This window comes from Oncorhynchus tshawytscha, linkage group LG11 (assembly GCF_018296145.1).
Source record: "Oncorhynchus tshawytscha isolate Ot180627B linkage group LG11, Otsh_v2.0, whole genome shotgun sequence".
Taxonomy (NCBI): domain Eukaryota; kingdom Metazoa; phylum Chordata; class Actinopteri; order Salmoniformes; family Salmonidae; genus Oncorhynchus; species Oncorhynchus tshawytscha.
The window spans coordinates 16,248,336-16,255,035 of record NC_056439.1 but is presented as its reverse complement, the minus strand read 5'-3'; positions in this window follow the sequence as shown (position 1 = coordinate 16,255,035).

Sequence of the window (6,700 nt, the reverse complement as noted above, 5' to 3'; positions counted from 1 at the left end):
TACCATAAAGACATATTGTTTTACCCTAATTCTGACTACACATTTATTGATTATGATTTCATACATTCTAATCAATTCCATACAATTATATGTTTCAGGGCGGAATATTCTAATCATTCAATTAACAGACAATTCTCACCTATCATAAACACACACAAAGATTTATACAGGTATAACCGCCTGGTTTGTGGCATTGCATCAGCCCCAGCCATTTGGCAACGAATTATTGACCAGATTTTGCAAGGAATTCCAGGAACCCAGCGTATCCTGGATGACATGATCATAACAGGACGCACAGACAAAGAGCATCTGGCTAACCTGGAAGAGGTCCTGAGAAGACTGAAAGAGTATGGACCACAGGCAAACTTACAGAAGTGTGAGTTCTTCAAAGACAAGACTGTCTTCTGTGGACATGAAATCGACTGCAATGGATTGCACAAAACACAAAATCAATGCAGTGGTACAGGTACCACGACTGCAAAATAACTCGGAAGTGAGATCTTTCACGGGACCGATCAATGACTACAGAAGATTCCTCCCAAACGTTTCAACAGTACTCCAGCCTCTCAATCAGCTCCTGGAAAGGAATTGGACATGGCGGTGGACAGAACAGTGTGAAAATGCGTTTCTGGAGGCAAAACGGCTCATCACATCTGAATAGGTCTTAATGCATTACGACCCCGAACTGCCAGTGAAGTTGGCTTGTGAGGCGTCCCCTTATGGATTAGGGGCCGTCCTTTCACACACACCGAAAGATGGGTCAGAGACGCCAGTTGCATTCGCGTCACGAACCTTGAATGATGCAGAGAAGAACTACTCACAAATCGACAAAGAAGCACTGGCATTAGTGTGGGGCGTCGAGACATTCCACGCATACCTATATGGTAAGCGTTTCACACTGGTTACGGATCACCAGCCTTTGCTTTCCATCTTCAGTCCAAAGAAAGACACTCCGGCGATGACACCGGCCAGGTTACAGCGATACACCTTGTCCTTGCCAGTCATATGTATGACATTGAGTTTAAGCCATCATCCCGCCACACAAATGCAGATGGAGAAAGACAAAGGAGTGTGGATGCAGTGGACATTTTCCTTACCTCTCAGCTCGAGGCACTACCTGTCACACGCACAGTTATCAAGCGGGAGACAAGGAAAGATGTGACCTTTCCAAAGTATACACCTACACCATGTCAGGATGGCCAGCTACTGGCAGAAAGGAGCTGACTCCGTATTTCCAGCGGAGAAACAAAATTACAACGTACCAAGGATGTTTGGTGTTGGGGAATGAGAGTCATGATACGCCAGAAATGCCAACATCAGGTTTTGCAGCAACTACATGACGGTCATGGTGGAATTGTCAAAATGAAGCTGCTCGCAAGGAGACACTTCTGGTGACCGGGTCTGGATCAACAGATAGAAAACATGGTGAAGAACTGTAGCGGATGTTTGGAAACCCTTCACATGCCTGCTCCTGTCCCAGTCCACCCATGGGAATGGCCCGCAGAGCCATGGCAGAGAATTCATGTGGACTACGCTGGTCCCTTTGAAAAGCACAAGTTTCTGGTTATAGTTGATGCCCATTCCAAATGGCCAGAGGTGTTTTGCACGGACTCCTCCACCTCAGCTCAGACTGATAGAGTGTCTCAGAACGACATTTACACGCTTCGGATTGACGCTGCAGCTGGTAAGTGACAACGCGCAAGATGTTGTAAGTGACGAGTTATGTCAGTACACGGAATCAAACACTCAACCTCAGCTCCATACCAACCTGCCACCAATGGGCTGGCAGAACGCTTTGTGCAAACCCTAAAAGCAAGGACTCCGTGCAGCAAAACGAGAAGAAGGGACTTTGCAAACAAAACTGGTCAAGTTGCCGGTCTCCTACCGAAACACCCCACATGCCACAACAAATGAAAGCCCAGCCGCACTGATGTTCGGGAGGCCTCTCCACACACAGCTGAACATCATGAAGCCAAACAGGCTTAATGAAGTGATGAACAAATAAGCCAAGATGCTCTACGGTGGCTTAGTTATGGTGTGGTGCAAGTTATGGTGCAAGACTACAGAAGAGGAGGGAAATGTACAAGAGGGACCCGTACACACACAAACGGGACCCAGAACTTACCAGGTTCAAGTGAGCCCAGACATAATGTGGCGGCGTCACATTAACCAAATGCATTCCACGGAAAACAGCACAACAATCAAGAGAGAACAGGCACAGAGAGCTCCTGAGAGTGACACACAGGGAACTGTAGAGGACAATGGGGCAGTAAAGAGACCCCAGGCTGAAAGAAGGGAACGTGTTGATGAAGGTGCTGCTATAGCAGAAGCTATAATGGAGCGATCACACACTGAGGATGTTCAGGAGCCTCCAGACAGTCCGAGGCACCGTAGACCAGACAGACTGGACTTAGGAAAAAAATCGAACTAAGACTGTTCAAGGTCAAATAACTACCATTTCTGATAAATGTGTTGGTTGTGGTGTGGTAAAAATACATTTGGTTGTGTAAGAGAAGGAATGTCATGTTCTGTTAATTACTGATGCCCCCTTTAAGAACGGAGCGCCCTTGGTCATGTGCAGTGTTCTATGTTATTCTGGTACTAACTCGTTTTAGTAAATGTTTCATTTCCTTGTATTCGGAATCTTTCTTATTATATAAATAAGTAATAAAAGCTAAGACACTATAGCCATTGTTTAGCTGGAATGGAATTTTAGTGTCCTGTATATTTGACCCTAATATGTGGTTGTCTCACGTAGCTATCTTAAGATAAAATGCACTTTCGCTCTGGATAATAGCATCTGCTAAATGACGAAAATGTCAAATGTAAATCTTTTACATACAGAGCTGATATTACTGTATCGATTTTCACCCATTTTTTTCTTTGTAAAAAAAGGAGTTATTTGTTACATTTGACTGTGTAAAACCTAGCAACACTACTTATTTCTCTGAGCAGCACAACTTATTTCTCTGAGCAGCACTACTTATTTCTCTGAGCAGCACTATTTATTTCTCTGAGCAGCACGACTTATTTATTTGAGCAGCACTACTTATTTCTCTGAGAGTGAGGCAGATATATAGCATTATGAAAAAAAACACGATTATTTGTCTCTCTGAAAGTAAACCATCAACACACACACACGCACACGCACACACACATACAAAGTTCTCATCTATATTATTCGTAGTCGTCTATTTACCACGGACTTTAATGCAGTCTATTTACCACGGACTCTTCCAATGGCATTGAGGGGTATACCACCTCAGTCATCGGCTTCATCGATAAGTGCATCGACGACGTTGTCCCCTCAGTGACCGTACGTACATATCCCAATGAGAAGCCATGGATTACAGGCAACATCCGCATCGAGCTAAAGGCTAGAGTTGCCGCTTTCAAGGAGAGGGATGCTCCAGATGCTTATAAGAAATCCCGCTATGCCCTTGGACGACCCATCAAACAAGCAAAGCATCAATACAGGATTAAGATTGAATCCTACTACACCGGCTCTGACGCACGTCAGATGTGGCAGGGCTTGAAAACTATTACAGACTACAAAGGGAAACCCAGACGCTAGTTGCCCAGTGACGTGAGCCTACCAGACAAGCTAAATGCCTTTTATGCTCTCTTTGAGGCAAGCAACACTGAAGCATGCACGAGAGCACCAGCTAGTCTGAATGAATGTGTGATAACGCTCTCGGTAGCCAATGTGAGCAAGACCTTTAAACAGGTCAACATTCACAATGCCGCTGGGCCAGACGGATTACCAGGACCTGTACTCAAGGCATGCACGGACCAACTGGCAAGTGTCTTCACTGACATTTTTAACCTCTCCCTGACCGAGTCTGTAATACCTACACGTTTCAAGCAGACCACCATAGTCCCTGTGCCCAAGGAATGGAAGGTAACCTGCCTAAATGATTACTGCCATGTAGCACTCACGACGGTAGCCATGAAGTGCTTTGAAAGGCTGGTCATGGCTCACATCAACAGCATCCTCCCTGATACCCTAGACCCACTCAAATTCACATACCTCCCCAACAGATCCACAGATGACGCAATCTCAATCACACTCCACACTGCCCTTTCCCACCTGGACAAAAGGAACACCTATGTGAGAATGCTGTTCATTGACTACAGCTCAGCTTTCAACACCATAGTGCCCACAAAGCTCATCGCTAAGCTAAGGACCCTGGGACTAAACACCTCCCTCTGCAACTGGACTTCCAGACGGGCTGCCCCCAGGTGTTAAGGGTAGGTAACTACACGTCTGCCACACTGATCCTCAACACTGGTGCCCCTCAGGGGTGTGTACTTAGTCCTCTCCTGTACTCCCTGTTCACCCACAAATGTGTGGCCAAACATGACTCCAACACCATCATTAAGTTTGCTGACGACACAACAGTGGTAGGCCTGATCACCGTCAACGATGAGACAGCCTACAGGGAGGAGGTCAGAGAACTGACAGTGTGGTGCCAGGACAACAACCTCTCCCTCAATGTGAGCAAGACAAAGGAGCTGATCGTGGACTATAGGAAAAGGCGGGCTGAACAGGCCCCCATTAACATCGACGGGGCTGTAGTGGAGCGGGTCGAGAGCTTCAAGTTCTTTGGTGTTCACATCACCAACGAACTATCATGGTCCAAACACACCAAGACTGTCATGAAGAGGGCACGACAAATCCTTTTCCCCCTCAGGAGACTGAAAAGATTTGGCATGGGTCCCCAGATCCTCTAAAAGTTCTACAGCTAAACCATCGAGAGCATCCTGACCGGTTGCATCACCGCCTGGTGTGGCAACTGCTCAGCATCTGACCGCAAGGCGCTACAGAGGGTAGTGAGTACGGCTCAGTACATCACTGGGGCCAAGCTTCCTGCCATCCAGGACCTATATAATAGGCGGTGTCTGTGGATAGCCCATAAAATTGTCAGAGACTCCAGTCACTCAAGTCATAGATTGTTTTCTGTGCTACCTCATAGCAAGCAGTACCGGAGCACCAAGTCTAGGACCAAAAGACTACTTAACAGCTTCTACCCCCAAGACATAAGATTGCTAAACAATTAATCAAATGGCCACCGGACTATTTACATTGACCCCTCCCCCCCATTTGTTTTCTACACTGCTGCTATTCGCTGTTTATTATCTATGCATCTGCACTTCACCCCTACCTACATGTGCAAATTACCTCAACTAACCTGTACCTCTGCACATTGACTTGGTACTGGTACCCCTGTATATAGCCTCGTTATTGTGTTACTTTTATAATTATTTACTTTAGTTTATTTGGTAAATATTTTCTTAACTCTTTTTGAAATGCACTGTTGGTTAAGGCCTTGTAAGTAAGCATTTCACAGTAAGGACTACACTTGTTGTATTCGGCGCATGTGACAAATAAAGTTTGATTTGATTATATACACTCATTCTATGCACACTCTTACACACACACCTAATTTGCTCAGACACACATCATATGCACAAACATTCATACTGACTCTACACACACTCACACATCCAATCACCATATACTTCACTGCTACTCTGTCTATCATATATCCTGATGCCTCATCAGTCACCTTACCCCAACACATATCTACACCTACCACTCCTGGCACTCCTGGCACTGACCTTGGAACTGACCCTCTATATACAGTAGCTTACTTAATCGTGTTCTTATTTCTATTTCTTGTGTGTTTTTGTTCTACTTTACTTGTTTTATAGTACTAGTACTGCATCAAAGAGCTTGCAAGAAAGGCATTTCACTGTACTTGCGCATGTGACAACTTGAAACACACACACTAAGAGCCGACACACTCCAAAACACATACCCACACACCCCACGCCCTCTCTCTCTCTCCCAGAGCGAGCGGATGCAGTCCCGGAGGGCCGTGCTGTGCTGTTCGTGTTGCTCATTCTGTCTGTGGAAGTCAGCAGTAAAAGCTGAGCCATTAACAACTGGGCCTGGGAGAAGCGCTGGGACAGGATATGATGTGCTAACTCGGCCGAGCAATGTTTTGACTGGCACTGAGACGGGTGTGTGTGTTGGGAGTTGTTGTGTGTTTTGACTGCCGTTGAGACGGGTGCGTGTGTGTGTTCATTCGTTAAGACTGATGTGTGTGTGTCGGTGTATGCATGAACTGCTCTATTCTCTCTCCGGCAATACTGTCTAAGCAACCGTCACCAGGGCCAACGCCTGAGCCAAGCCACAGCAGGAAGTTGAGACTGACTGGTGAACGAGGGATGGAGCAAGGGAGGAGAGGGGGGAACCAGGGACACCAGGGGATGTTTCTGTAGTGGGAGAGCAGGTCAGAGGACCCCTGCACTATGCTGAGTCAAGGAGTTAGAGAGCCTTGTTTTGCCCAATTTAAAGTGTATTCCTAGTCTGGTCTGGTCCCATCTGTATGTGGTTTAGTCAACTCCTCAGACACACATCCTGTGTCTGAGGGTCGTCTGAGAGTGTGTTGTTACTTGTGACAGTCATGTTACTGTAAATGCACTATAACAATAGTTTGACCTATTCCACTGGGGATGATTTTAGGGGTCGGACTTTGGCCTTTTTAACCAGGACTCTTTTGATCAGCCTTTATATGAAGCACAACCCAACCTGAATGGAGCTAGAGTAACATGACTATGGAGAAGACTGTTGGTCATATTGCTGCATTAGCTACATACACTACATGCATGTTGATGATATAAACATCCCTGG